A 15,000-nucleotide genomic window follows, 5' to 3' on the forward strand; every position below is an offset into this window, starting at 1 on the left:
TGAGATAGAGAGAGAGACAGCGAGTGAGATAGAGAGAGAGAGACACAGCGAGTGAGATAGAGAGACACAGCGAGTGAGATAGAGAGACACAGCGAGTGAGATAGAGAGAGACAGCGAGTGAGATAGAGAGAGACAGCGAGTGAGATAGAGAGAGAGACAGCGAGTGAGATAGAGAGAGACAGCGAGTGAGATAGAGAGAGAGACACAGCGAATGAGATAAAGAGAGAGACAGCGAGTGAGATAGAGAGAGAGAGACACAGCGAGTGAGATAGAGAGAGAGACACAGCGAATGAGATAGAGAGAGAGACAGCGAGTGAGATAGAGAGAGAGACACAGCGAGTGAGATAGAGAGAGAGACACAGCGAGTGTGATAGAGAGAGACACAGCGAGTGTGATAGAGAGAGAGAGACACAGCGAGTGAGATAGAGAGAGAGAGACACAGCGAGTGTGATAGAGAGAGAGACACAGCGAGTGTGATAGAGAGAGAGACACAGCGAGTGTGATAGAGAGAGAGAGACACAGCGAGTGAGATAGAGAGAGAGAGACACAGCGAGTGAGATAGAGAGAGAGACAGCGAGTGAGATAGAGAGACACAGCGAGTGAGATAGAGAGACACAGCGAGTGAGATAGAGAAAGACAGCGAGTGAGATAGAGAGAGACACAGCGAGTGAGATAGAGAGAGACAGCGAGTGAGATAGAGAGAGAGAGAGACAGCGAGTGAGATAGAGAGAGACAGCTAGTGAGATAGAGAGAGACAGCGAGTGAGATACAGAGACACAGCGAGTGAGATAGAGAGAGAGAGAGACAGCGAGTGAGATAGAGAGACACAGCGAGTGAGATAGAGAGAGAGACAGCGAGTGAGATAGAGAGAGACAGCGAGTGAGATAGAGAGAGAGAGAGACAGCGAGTAAGATAGAGAGAGAGAGACAGCGAGTGAGATAGAGAGAGAGAGACAGCGAGTGAGATAGAGAGAGACAGCGAGTGAGATAGAGAGAGAGAGAGACAGCGAGTGAGATAGAGAGAGAGACACAGCGAGTGAGATAGAGAGAGAGAGAGACAGCGAGTGAGATAGAGAGAGAGACAGCGAGTGAGATAGAGAGAGAGACACAGCGAGTGAGATAGAGAGACAGCGAGTGAGATAGAGAGGGAGAGACACAGCGAGTGAGATAGAGAGAGACACAGCGAGTGAGATAGAGAGACACAGCGAGTGAGATAAAGAGAGAGACAGCGAGTAAGATAGAGAGAGAGACACAGCGAGTGAGATAAAGAGAGAGACAGCGAGTGAGATAGAGAGAGAGAGACACAGCGAGTGAGATAGAGAGAGACAGCGAGTGAGATAGAGAGAGAGACACAGCGAGTGAGATAAAGAGAGAGACAGCGAGAGATAGAGAGAGAGAGACACAGCGAGTGAGATAGATAGAGAGACACAGCAAGTGAGATAGAGAGAGAGAGAGACAGCGAGTGAGATAGAGAGAGAGAGAGACAGCGAGTGAGATAGAGAGAGAGAGAGACAGCGAGTGAGATAGAGAGAGAGAGAGAGAGACAGCGAGTGAGATAGATAGAGAGACACAGCGAGTGAGATAGATAGAGAGACACAGCGAGTGAGATAGAGAGAGAGAGACAGCGAGTGAGATAGAGAGAGAGAGACAGCGAGTGAGGTAGAGAGAGACAGCGAGTGAGATAGAGAGACAGCGAGTGAGATAGAGAGACACAGCGAGTGAGATAGATAGAGAGACACAGCGAGTGAGATAGAGAGACACAGCGAGTGAGATAGATAGAGAGACAGCGAGTGAGATAGAGAGAGAGAGACAGCGAGTAAGATAGAGAGAGAGAGACAGCGAGTGAGATAGAGAGAGAGAGACAGCGAGTGAGATAGAGAGACACAGCGAGTGAGATAGATAGAGAGACACTGAGTGAGATAGAGAGAGACAGCGAGTGAGATAGAGAGAGACAGCGAGTGAGATAGAGAGACACAGCGAGTGAGATAGATAGAGAGACACAGCGAGTGAGATAGATAGAGAGAGACAGCGAGTGAGATAGATAGAGAGACACAGCGAGTGAGATAGAGAGAGAGACACAGCGAGTGAGATAGAGAGAGACAGCGAGTGAGATAGAGAGAGAGACAGCGAGTGAGATAGAGAGACACAGCGAGTGAGATAGATAGAGAGACACAGCGAGTGAGATAGAGAGAGAGACACAGCGAGTGAGATAGAGAGAGAGAGACACAGCGAGTGAGATAGATAGAGAGACACAGCGAGTGAGATAGAGAGAGAGAGACAGCGAGTGAGGTAGAGAGAGACAGCGAGTGAGATCGAGAGACAGCGAGTGAGATAGATAGAGAGACACAGCGAGTGAGATAGAGAGACACAGTGAGTGAGATAGAGAGAGAGAGACACAGCGAGTGAGATAGAGAGACACAGCGAGTGAGATAGATAGAGAGACACAGCGAGTGAGATAGAGAGACACAGCGAGTGAGATAGATAGAGAGACACAGCGAGTGAGATAGATAGAGAGACACAGCGAGTGAGATAGATAGAGAGACACTGAGTGAGATAGAGAGAGACAGCGAGTGAGATAGAGAGACACAGCGAGTGAGATAGATAGAGAGACACAGCGAGTGAGATAGATAGAGAGACACAGCGAGTGAGATAGAGAGAGAGACACAGCGAGTGAGATAGAGAGAGACAGCGAGTGAGATAGAGAGACACAGCGAGTGAGATAGAGAGAGAGAGACACAGCGAGTGAGATAGAGAGAGAGACACAGCGAGTGAGATAGATAGAGAGACACAGCGAGTGAGATAGATAGAGAGACACAGCGAGTGAGATAGATAGAGAGACACTGAGTGAGATAGAGAGAGACAGCGAGTGAGATAGAGAGACACAGCGAGTGAGATAGATAGAGAGACACAGCGAGTGAGATAGATAGAGAGACACAGCGAGTGAGATAGATAGAGAGACACAGCGAGTGAGATAGAGAGAGACACAGCGAGTGAGATAGAGAGACACAGCGAGTGAGATAGAGAGAGAGAGACAGCGAGTGAGATAGAGAGAGAGACACAGCGAGTGAGATAGAGAGAGAGACAGCGAGTGAGATAGAGAGAGAGACAGCGAGTGAGATAGAGAGAGACAGCGAGTGAGATAGAGAGAGACAGCGAGTGAGATAGAGAGAGACAGCGAGTGAGATAGATAGAGAGACAGCGAGTGAGATAGAGAGAGAGACAGCGAGTGAGATAGAGAGAGACAGCGAGTGAGATAGATAGAGAGACAGCGAGTGAGATAGAGAGAGAGACAGCGAGTGAGATAGAGAGAGAGACAGCGAGTGAGATAGAGAGAGACAGCGAGTGAGATAGATAGAGAGAGACACAGCGAGTGAGATAGAGAGACACAGCGAGTGAGATAGAGAGAGAGACAGCGAGTGAGATAGAGAGAGAGACACAGCGAGTGAGATAGAGAGAGAGACAGCGAGTGAGATAGAGAGAGAGACACAGCGAGTGAGATAGAGAGAGACAGCGAGTGAGATAGAGAGAGAGACAGCGAGTGAGATAGAGAGAGAGACAGCGAGTGAGATAGAGAGACACAACGAGTGAGATAGAGAGACACAACGAGTGAGATAGAGAGAGAGACAGCGAGTGAGATAGATAGAGAGACACAGCGAGTGAGATAGAGAGAGAGACAGCGAGTGAGATAGAGAGAGAGACAGCGAGTGAGATAGAGAGAGAGACAGCGAGTGAGATAGAGAGAGAGACAGCGAGTGAGATAGAGAGAGACAGCGAGTGAGATAGAGAGACACAACGAGTGAGATAGAGAGAGAGACAGCGAGTGAGATAGAGAGAGACAGCGAGTGAGATAGAGAGACAGCGAGTGAGATAGAGAGAGAGACAGCGAGTGAGATAGAGAGAGAGACAGCGAGTGAGATAGAGAGAGAGACAGCGAGTGAGATAGAGAGACACAACGAGTGAGATAGAGAGAGAGACAGCGAGTGAGATAGAGAGAGACAGCGAGTGAGATAGAGAGAGAGACAGCGAGTGAGATAGAGAGAGAGACAGCGAGTGAGATAGAGAGAGACAGCGAGTGAGATAGAGAGACACAACGAGTGAGATAGAGAGAGAGACAGCGAGTGAGATAGAGAGAGAGAGACACAGCGAGTGAGATAGAGAGACACAGCGAGTGAGATAGAGAGACACAGCGAGTGAGATAGAGAGAGACAGCGAGTGAGATAGAGAGAGACAGCGAGTGAGATAGAGAGAGAGACAGCGAGTGAGATAGAGAGAGACAGCGAGTGAGATAGAGAGAGAGACACAGCGAATGAGATAAAGAGAGAGACAGCGAGTGAGATAGAGAGAGAGAGACACAGCGAGTGAGATAGAGAGAGAGACACAGCGAATGAGATAGAGAGAGAGACAGCGAGTGAGATAGAGAGAGAGACACAGCGAGTGAGATAGAGAGAGAGACACAGCGAGTGTGATAGAGAGAGAGACACAGCGAGTGTGATAGAGAGAGAGAGACACAGCGAGTGAGATAGAGAGAGAGAGACACAGCGAGTGTGATAGAGAGAGAGACACAGCGAGTGTGATAGAGAGAGAGACACAGCGAGTGTGATAGAGAGAGAGAGACACAGCGAGTGAGATAGAGAGAGAGAGACACAGCGAGTGAGATAGAGAGAGAGACAGCGAGTGAGATAGAGAGACACAGCGAGTGAGATAGAGAGACACAGCGAGTGAGATAGAGAAAGACAGCGAGTGAGATAGAGAGACACAGCGAGTGAGATAGAGAGAGACAGCGAGTGAGATAGAGAGAGAGAGAGACAGCGAGTGAGATAGAGAGAGACAGCTAGTGAGATAGAGAGAGACAGCGAGTGAGATACAGAGACACAGCGAGTGAGATAGAGAGAGAGAGAGACAGCGAGTGAGATAGAGAGACACAGCGAGTGAGATAGAGAGAGAGACAGCGAGTGAGATAGAGAGAGACAGCGAGTGAGATAGAGAGAGAGAGAGACAGCGAGTAAGATAGAGAGAGAGAGACAGCGAGTGAGATAGAGAGAGAGAGACAGCGAGTGAGATAGAGAGAGACAGCGAGTGAGATAGAGAGAGAGAGAGACAGCGAGTGAGATAGAGAGAGAGACACAGCGAGTGAGATAGAGAGAGAGAGAGACAGCGAGTGAGATAGAGAGAGAGACAGCGAGTGAGATAGAGAGAGAGACACAGCGAGTGAGATAGAGAGACAGCGAGTGAGATAGAGAGGGAGAGACACAGCGAGTGAGATAGAGAGAGACACAGCGAGTGAGATAGAGAGACACAGCGAGTGAGATAAAGAGAGAGACAGCGAGTAAGATAGAGAGAGAGACACAGCGAGTGAGATAAAGAGAGAGACAGCGAGTGAGATAGAGAGAGAGAGACACAGCGAGTGAGATAGAGAGAGACAGCGAGTGAGATAGAGAGAGAGACACAGCGAGTGAGATAAAGAGAGAGACAGCGAGAGATAGAGAGAGAGAGACACAGCGAGTGAGATAGATAGAGAGACACAGCAAGTGAGATAGAGAGAGAGAGAGACAGCGAGTGAGATAGAGAGAGAGAGAGACAGCGAGTGAGATAGAGAGAGAGAGAGACAGCGAGTGAGATAGAGAGAGAGAGAGAGAGACAGCGAGTGAGATAGATAGAGAGACACAGCGAGTGAGATAGATAGAGAGACACAGCGAGTGAGATAGAGAGAGAGAGACAGCGAGTGAGATAGAGAGAGAGAGACAGCGAGTGAGGTAGAGAGAGACAGCGAGTGAGATAGAGAGACAGCGAGTGAGATAGAGAGACACAGCGAGTGAGATAGATAGAGAGACACAGCGAGTGAGATAGAGAGACACAGCGAGTGAGATAGATAGAGAGACAGCGAGTGAGATAGAGAGAGAGAGACAGCGAGTAAGATAGAGAGAGAGAGACAGCGAGTGAGATAGAGAGAGAGAGACAGCGAGTGAGATAGAGAGACACAGCGAGTGAGATAGATAGAGAGACACTGAGTGAGATAGAGAGAGACAGCGAGTGAGATAGAGAGAGACAGCGAGTGAGATAGAGAGACACAGCGAGTGAGATAGATAGAGAGACACAGCGAGTGAGATAGATAGAGAGAGACAGCGAGTGAGATAGATAGAGAGACACAGCGAGTGAGATAGAGAGAGAGACACAGCGAGTGAGATAGAGAGAGACAGCGAGTGAGATAGAGAGAGAGACAGCGAGTGAGATAGAGAGACACAGCGAGTGAGATAGATAGAGAGACACAGCGAGTGAGATAGAGAGAGAGACACAGCGAGTGAGATAGAGAGAGAGAGACACAGCGAGTGAGATAGATAGAGAGACACAGCGAGTGAGATAGAGAGAGAGAGACAGCGAGTGAGGTAGAGAGAGACAGCGAGTGAGATCGAGAGACAGCGAGTGAGATAGATAGAGAGACACAGCGAGTGAGATAGAGAGACACAGTGAGTGAGATAGAGAGAGAGAGACACAGCGAGTGAGATAGAGAGACACAGCGAGTGAGATAGATAGAGAGACACAGCGAGTGAGATAGAGAGACACAGCGAGTGAGATAGATAGAGAGACACAGCGAGTGAGATAGATAGAGAGACACAGCGAGTGAGATAGATAGAGAGACACTGAGTGAGATAGAGAGAGACAGCGAGTGAGATAGAGAGACACAGCGAGTGAGATAGATAGAGAGACACAGCGAGTGAGATAGATAGAGAGACACAGCGAGTGAGATAGAGAGAGAGACACAGCGAGTGAGATAGAGAGAGACAGCGAGTGAGATAGAGAGACACAGCGAGTGAGATAGAGAGAGAGAGACACAGCGAGTGAGATAGAGAGAGAGACACAGCGAGTGAGATAGATAGAGAGACACAGCGAGTGAGATAGATAGAGAGACACAGCGAGTGAGATAGATAGAGAGACACTGAGTGAGATAGAGAGAGACAGCGAGTGAGATAGAGAGACACAGCGAGTGAGATAGATAGAGAGACACAGCGAGTGAGATAGATAGAGAGACACAGCGAGTGAGATAGATAGAGAGACACAGCGAGTGAGATAGAGAGAGACACAGCGAGTGAGATAGAGAGACACAGCGAGTGAGATAGAGAGAGAGAGACAGCGAGTGAGATAGAGAGACACAGCGAGTGAGATAGATAGAGAGACACTGAGTGAGATAGATAGAGAGAGACAGATAGAGAGAGATAAATAAAAGACAGAGAGAGAGAGACAGACAGAACGAGACATAGAATGAGACAGAGATAGATTGACAGAGAGTGAGCGACAGAGGGAGAGGCACAGGGAGGGAGAGAGAGAAAGATGGAGAGAGAGAGAGAGACCGCACTGAGAAATTGTTTTGGTTGAGGGGCTGTCTAAATGGCCAGGCCCCCCCACCTCGGACATCGTCACCCCCTCACCCCGCACATAATGGGCATTACCCCGTCTCGCCCAAGCGAGGACCCTTCTTTTTAATCCTCACCGCCACCCACTCCCCTTTTCATTTCCCCACACCCTTCACGGCCCCCCCCCCTCAGGCGCTGATCCTTCCTGGGCACCCTGGCACACGTCTGTGTGGCTCTGACACGTTCGAGGCCCCGTTGGGAAGGCCTTCATTTCCCGGGAGCGCAGGGAATCCGGCCGCGGAATATCCAAATGATCATTTAAAAATGCCGATTCCGTGCTTCGCAATTCGCCCGAGAGCCCGCTCGAGATTCACGGCCTCCTCGAGTCCGGCCCAACGAGGGGGGGGACATTCAACAGAGAGAGAGAGAGAGAGGAGAGCGAGAGAGAGGGGGGGGACAGAGAGAGAGAGGAGAGAGAGAGAGGGGGGGGACAGAGAGAGAGAGGAGAGAGAGAGAGAGAGGAGAGAGAGAGAGAGAGGAGAGAGAGAGAGGAGAGAGGGGGGGGGGGGGGGGACAGAGAGAGAGAGGAGAGAGAGAGAGAGAGGGACAGAGGAAAGAGAGAGGAGAGAGAGAGATAGGGACAGAGAGAGAGAGGAGAGAAAGAGAGAGGAGAGAGAGAGAGAGAGAGAGGGACAGGAAAGAGAGGGACAGAGAGAGAGAGACAGACAGAGAGAGAGAGAGAGACAGAGAGACAGAGAGAGGAGAGAGAGAGATAGGGACAGAGAGAGATATAGGGACAGAGAGACAGAGGAGAGGGAGAGATGAGAGCGAGTGTGAGGAGAGAGGGAAAGACAGAGAGAGGGAGAGAGATAGAGGGACAGAGCGAGAGAGGAGGGAGAGAGAGAGAGAATGAGAGAGGAGAGAGAGTGAGAGAGACAGAGAGTGAGAGAGAGAGACACAGAGAGAGAAAAGAAGAGAAAGAGAGAGACACAGAGACGGAAAGCTGGAGGAGGGAATGTCGGAGGTTAGTGCTCCGGCAGCTGAAAGCAGGGCTGCCATTGATGGAGAGATGGGAATGGGGCGGGATACGAGAGGACGGAATTGCAGTAACGCAGAGATCTTGGAGTATTGTAGGAGGACACTGAGATAGGGAGGGATGTAGGGGCTGGTGGAGGTTACAGAGATAGGGAGGGATGTAGGGGCTGGTGGAGGTTACAGAGATAGGGAGGGATGTCGGGGCTGGAGGAGGTTACAGAGATAAGGAGGGTTGTTGGGGGCTGGAGGAGGTTACAGAGATAGGTTGAATTGTAGGGTCTGGAGGAGGTTACAGAGATAGGGAGGGTTGTAGGGGCTGGAGGAGGTTACAGAGATAGGGAGGGTTGTAGGGTCTGGAGGAAGTTACAGAGATAGGGAGGGTTGTAGGGTCTGGAGGAGGTTACAGAGATAGGGAGGGTTGTAGGGTCTGGAGGAAGTTACAGAGATAGGGAGGGTTGTAGGGTCTGGAGGAGGTTACAGAGATAGGGAGGGTTGTAGGGGCTGGAGGAGGTTACAGAGATAGGGAGGGTTGTAGGGTCTGGAGGAAGTTGCAGAGATAGGGAGGGTTGTAGGGTCTGGAGGAGGTTACAGAGATAGGGAGGGTTGTAGGGGCTAGAGGAGGTTACAGAGATAGGGAGGATTGTAGGGGCTGGAGGAGGTTACAGAGATAGGGAGAATTGTAGGGGCTGGAGGAGTTAACAGAGATAGGGAGGGTTGTAGGGGCTGGAGGAGGTTACAGAGATAGTGAGGGTTGTTGGGGTTGGGCGAGGTTACAGAGATAGGGAGGGATGTAGGGGCTGGAGGAGGTTACAGAGATAGGGAGGGTTGTAGGGGCTGGATGAGGTTACAGAGATAGGGAGGTTTGTAGTGGCTGGAGGAGGTTACAGAGATAGCGAGGTGTATAGGACTGGAGGAGGTTACAGAGATAGGGAGAATTGTAGGGGCTGGAGGAGGTAACAGAGATAGGGAGGGTTGGAGGGGCTGGAGGAGGTTACAGAGATAGGGAGGTTGTAGGGGTGGGAGGAGGTTACAGAGATTGGGAGGGGTGTAGGACTGGAGGAGGTTACAGAGATAGGGAGGGTTGTCGGGCTGGAGGAGGTTACAGAGGGAGGGGTGTAGGGGCTGGAGGAGGTTACAGAGATAGGGAGGGTTGTAAGGTTGGAGGAGGTTCCAGAGATAGGGAGGAGTGTAGGGGTGGGAGGAGGTTACAGAGATAGGGAGAGGTGTAGGGGTGGGAGGAGGTTACAGAGATTGGGAGGGTTGTAGGGACTGGAGGAGGTTACAGCGATAGGGAGGGGTGTAGGGGCTGGAGGAGGTTACAGAGATAGGGAGGGTTGTAGGGACTGGAGGTGGTTACAGCAATAGGGAGGGTTGTAGGGGCTGGAGGAGGGTACTAAGATAGGGAGGGGTGTCGGGGCTGGAGTAGGTTACAGAGATAGGGAGGGTTGTAGGGGTTGGAGGAGTTTTGTAAGGGCCACGAAAAATCCAGCACGAGTTTTAAGGATACAAAGTAATAACATTTATTTACTATAACATATATACATAACAGTAGCAGTAACTTCCCTTGCTACCTTCTCCTTCCTGCTGGTTCCAAACTGGCCAGCTTTATTTATACTCGGAGTTTACTAGTGGTTTCTCCGCCCCCCTCATTGGGGAAGCTCATACTCCCACAGGATTGTGGGATAGTCATTAGTCCCCAGCCAATGGTCAGTAGGCAGGTTATAACATCCCTCCCCCCCAAAGTCCAAGGAATCCACCGAAGACCCTGGCGAAGGAGGGCGTCGGACTCGTTTGGCCGCAGGCCGGACACCATTTGCACGCGGCGCTGGATCAGGCGGCGTGTTACGAGACGGAGACCGGCGCTTCCGTGATGAACGGCGTAACGGTTGTACATCCACGGCCCGTGGACCCGAGGATTCCCCCTCTGATGCATCCTGTGACTCCATCTCGGAGTCAGAGTCTGCTGCCTCCGTCATGTCAGCGTCTCTATCTCCATTCGGTCCCGTAACGACCTGCGCAGGCTTCGAGCGAGGCACCAGTGGAAGATTGTGAGGACTACCTTCCCTTGTCTCTGGTCTCTGCAGCTGTAGAAATGAGCTCCGGGGGCGGGGAATCTTTTGAGGGGATAGTCTTCTGGACCGAACGTGGTCTACATGTTTGCGCTGGAGACGACCCTGGGCTTGCACTTGGTAAGATATAGGGCCCGTCTGGCGAAAGATTACACCAGGAACCCATTGGGCACCACCAGCAAAATTCCGAACGAATACTGGGTCACCGGGCGCAAACTGCCGAATCGGACGATGCCGAGACAATCCCGGTCCCTGCCGTTCTTGTGTGCGGCGTACTTTTGCGCCATAGGCGGGTGCGAAGTCTCCGGCCCATTAGGAGTTCTGCGGGAGCTACCCCAGTCACTGCATGGGGGGTGGTCCTGTTCGTAAACAAAAAGCGAGCCAGTCTCGTGTCCATTGATCCGGAAGACTGGTTCTTTAGGCCTCTTTTGAATGTCTGCATTGCACGCTCTGCCAACTCATTTGAAGCCGGGTGGTAAGGGGCAGTGCGGATATGGCGGAAGCCGTTCATCTTTGTAAACCTAGCAAACTCCTCACTCGTGAATGGAGTGCCGTTATCCGTGACCAGCACCTTGGGGAGGCCATGCGTACTAAACGATAAACGCATCTTTTCAATTGTTGCGCAGGACGTTGTCCCCTGCATCTTATGCACCTCCAGCCATTTGGACTGGGCGTCAATTAGTAGAAGGAACATGGATCCCTGAAAAGAGCCTGTGAAATCTGCATGCAAGCGTGCCCAAGGCCGCCCTGGCCATTCCCAGTGATGTAGGGGCGCGGCCGGCGGAAGCTTCTGATGCTCCTGGCAAATGGAGCAGTTTTGGGCCACCTTCTCAATGTCGGTGTCGAGGCCTGGCCACCAGACATAACTCCGGGCCAACATTTTCATTTTGGTCACGCCTGGATGCCCATTGTGCAAGTCTGATAATATCAGCTCCTGGCCTTTTTCCGGGACAATCACACGCGTCCCCCACAAGAGGATGCCGTCTTCCACGCTGAATTCTGACAGCTTGGAGGAAAATGCCCGCAACTCGCCTGGGAGCTGTCTATGCTGCCCACCATACAGGACTATGTGCCGAACCTTTGACAGGACTGGCTCCGTCTGGGTCCACTCACCGATCTGTGATGCCGTGACAGGCAAGGTGTCCATAAAATTTAGGGTTGCGACCACCTCACCGGTCGTGGGGGTCGACATGGGGCCGGTCGATAAAGGCAGTCGGCTCAGTGCGTCGGCATTTGCTATCTGCGTACCTGGTTTGTGCTCCAGAGAATACTCGTATGCAGCAAGCAACAAAGCCCAGCGCTGGATCCGTGCGGAAGCAATGGGCGGTATTGGCTTATCCTCTCTGAAAAGTCCCAGCAGGGGCTTATGATCAGTCACGATAGTGAAATGGCGGCCGTACACGTACTGGTGGAAGCGTTTCACCGCAAAAACCACTGCCAGGCCCTCCTTCTCGATCTGCGCGTACTTTTTCTCCGCTGCAGTCAACGTGCGGGAGGCGAAAGCTATCGGTCGCTCGGCCCCGTTCTCCATCTTGTGGGACAGGACGGCCCCAATACCATACGGGGATGCATCACATGTGACGAGCAAAGGCTTTCCAGGATCATAGTGGGTTAGTAACCCAGACGACGACAATTGTTGCTTTACCCGCCGGAAAGCGGTTTCTTGCGGCTGACCCCAAACCCAGGCGTGATTTTTCTTTAGCAGCAGGTGCAAAGGGGCCAGATTGGGGAGGAACTTCCCGTAATAGTTTACGAGACAGAGAAAAGAACGAAGATGCGAAGTGTCAGTCGGGGCGGGGGCCTGTTGAATCGCGCGCACCTTCTCTGCGACGGGGTGCAGACCCTCGCGGTCCACCCGATAACCTAGGTAGACTACTTCCTTTACCTGAAATACGCACTTTGTGCGACGTAAACGGACTCCAGCCTCCGAAAGGCGTCTAAGGACAGCCTCCAAATTTTCCAAATGTTCCTGCACCAACGTCCCTGTAATTAAAACGTCATCTAGGTAGACAGCAACACGTGGTAAACCTCTCAAAATGCCCTCCATAACACGTTGAAAAATTGTGCAGGCAGAGGATACTCCAAAGGGCAACTGTGTATATTCATACAGGCCCCGGTGTGTATTAATCGTTACATATGGTCGGGAGGCAGGGTCCAGCTCCAACTGCAGGTAGGCGTGACTCATATCTAATTTTGTGAACGAGAGTCCACCTGCAAGTTTCGCGTAGAGATCCTCTATGCGAGGCATTGGATATCGGTCGAGTCGGGAAACCGTATTCACTGTAAGTTTATAGTCGCCACACAAGCGAACTGTGGCATCTGGCTTCATTACGGGTACAATTGGTGCTGCCCAGTCAGCAAAACGGACGGGCCTGATAATACCCAAACTCTCCAAATGAGTGAGCTCCCCTTCTACCTTCTCGAGCAAGGCTTAAGGCACTGGGCGCGCCCGGAAATAGCGCGGCGTGGCTCCTGTTTCGACTTGGATACGGGCTACTTTTATTTTCCCCAAACCAGGCTGGAATACATCTGGGTATCGTCCTAGCACCTCAGTCAACCCTTCAGAAACTGTTTGGAGGATGTGCTGCCATTGCAACTGCAAATGGCGCAACCAGTCCCGACCCAACAGGCTGGGCCCATGGCCACGCACCACGGTAAGTGGGAAACGCCCCTCCTGGCGTCCATAAACAACAAGGGTCATTGTAGTTCCTGCAATGTCCAGTGGTTCCCCCGTGTAGGTGGCCAACCTGGCCTGTGAGTCGGTTAATGTAAGGGTCTGTATACCCTGCTTGATGCGGTCGAATGTCCTCTGGGCGATCACGGAGACCGCTGCGCCAGTGTCCAACTCCATCTCAAGCGGGTGGCCATTGACCCGTACTGTCACCTTAATGGGGGCCACACGGGGAGCTGCCACACAATGCATCTGCAGGCAGTCGTCCTCCGTCTCCACGTCCTCAGGAGTAGTCGACGCAGGTTCATCCACATGGAAGGTACGGCCTCTGGGCTGGTCCCAGATACGGCCCCTGGGCTGGTCCCAGTTTCGGTCAGAACGACGGCGCCTCTGGCGTCCCCAGGACCGGCGTCCGCGACGGGATCGGCGCCTACAAGTCTGACACGGACATGGCTCCTCATCCATTGGCTCTGGAGAAGGCTCCCTTCGGGGAGGAATGTCCGATGGCCACTGGTGCCGGTCTGGTCGTTGCCTCGCCCAAGGTACCGCAGGAGTGCGGGGGGACGTTTTCGGGCGGAAGGGGTTGCACCCCAAGGCATGCACTTCCATTCCCTGTAGCTCCTGTACTCCTCGCTCTGCGCTCTCTCGGGACAATACTATTTGAATGGCCTGTTGAAAAGTCAATGTTGGCTCCGCTAACAACTTTCTCTGGGTGGCCGCATTGTTAATACCGCAAACCAAACGGTCGCGTAACATTTGTGACAAGGTCTCACCATAGTCACAGTATTCCGCAATCCCGCGTAGCCTGGATAGAAAATCGGCAAGGGATTCTCCAGGGTTCCTCTCAGCGGTATTAAACCGGTAACGCTGGACTATCGTGGACGGGGTTGGGTTAAAGTGTTGCCCCACTATATTCACAAGTTCGTCAAACGTTTTGGTGTCCAGCGCAGCTGGGTACGTAAGGCTCCTAATCACCCCAAACGTATGCGGCCCGCAGGCGGTGAGCAATATGACCACCTGGCCCTCGTTTTCGGTGATATTGTTTGCCCGGAAATAGTAACGCATCCGTTGTGCGTACTGGTTCCAGCTTTCCAGCGCAGCATCAAAAACATCCAAACGTCCGTACAGAGGCATGGTATAATAGAAAACAACTTCCAACCTGTATCCAACAAAAATCCAGGGAGGGGGCTTCAGCAGTGTAGACAGCTATTCCCTTTAACCCTCGTCGCCAGTTTTGTAAGGGCCACGAAGAATCCAGCACGAGTTTTAAGGATACAAAGTAATAACATTTATTTACTATAACATATATACATAACAGTAGCAGTAACTTCCCTTGCTACATACTCCTTCCTGCCGGTTCCTGAACTGGCCAGCTTTATTTATACTAGGAGTTTGCGAGTGGTTTCTCCGCCCCCTCATTGGGGAAGCTCATACTCCCACAGGATTGTGGGATTGTCATTAGTCCCCAGCCAATGGTCAGTAGGCAGGTTATAACAAGGAGGTTACAGAGATAGGGAGAGTTGTTGGGGTTGGAGGAGGTTACAGAGATAGGGAGGGGATGTTGGGGTTGGAGGAGGTTACAGAGATAGGGAGAGTTGTTGGGGTTGGAGGAGGTTACAGAGATAGGGAGAGTTGTTGGGGTTGGAGGAGGTTACAGAGATAGGGAGGGGATGTTGGGGTTGGAGGAGGTTACAGCGATAGGGAGGGTTGTCGGGGCTGGAGGAGGTTACAGAGATAGGGAGGGTTGTCGGGGCTGGAGGAGGTTACAGAGATAGGGAGTGTTGAGTGAATGGGAGATTGGATTGTGACCTCTGACTGGTTCGAGCATTGGGCCTGCTTTTCCTGAATGACGAAGCCTCTCTTGATTTAACTGTCTG

General features: G+C 51.7%; 1 protein-coding gene across 1 annotated transcript in view; it reads left to right on the forward strand.

The window, feature by feature from the left end:
- Positions 1 to 14,995: 14,995 nt before the first annotated feature.
- LOC140396005 (integrin alpha-D-like) overlaps positions 14,996 to 15,000 on the forward strand; it is an 86,983-nt gene continuing 86,978 nt past the window's right edge. Inside the window, exon 1 of the mRNA XM_072484043.1 lies at positions 14,996 to 15,000. This exon is cut by the window's right edge and continues 147 nt beyond it. The gene's annotated coding sequence lies outside the window, so the exon portion shown is untranslated.

This window comes from Scyliorhinus torazame, chromosome 19 (assembly GCF_047496885.1).
Source record: "Scyliorhinus torazame isolate Kashiwa2021f chromosome 19, sScyTor2.1, whole genome shotgun sequence".
NCBI lineage: Eukaryota > Metazoa > Chordata > Chondrichthyes > Carcharhiniformes > Scyliorhinidae > Scyliorhinus > Scyliorhinus torazame.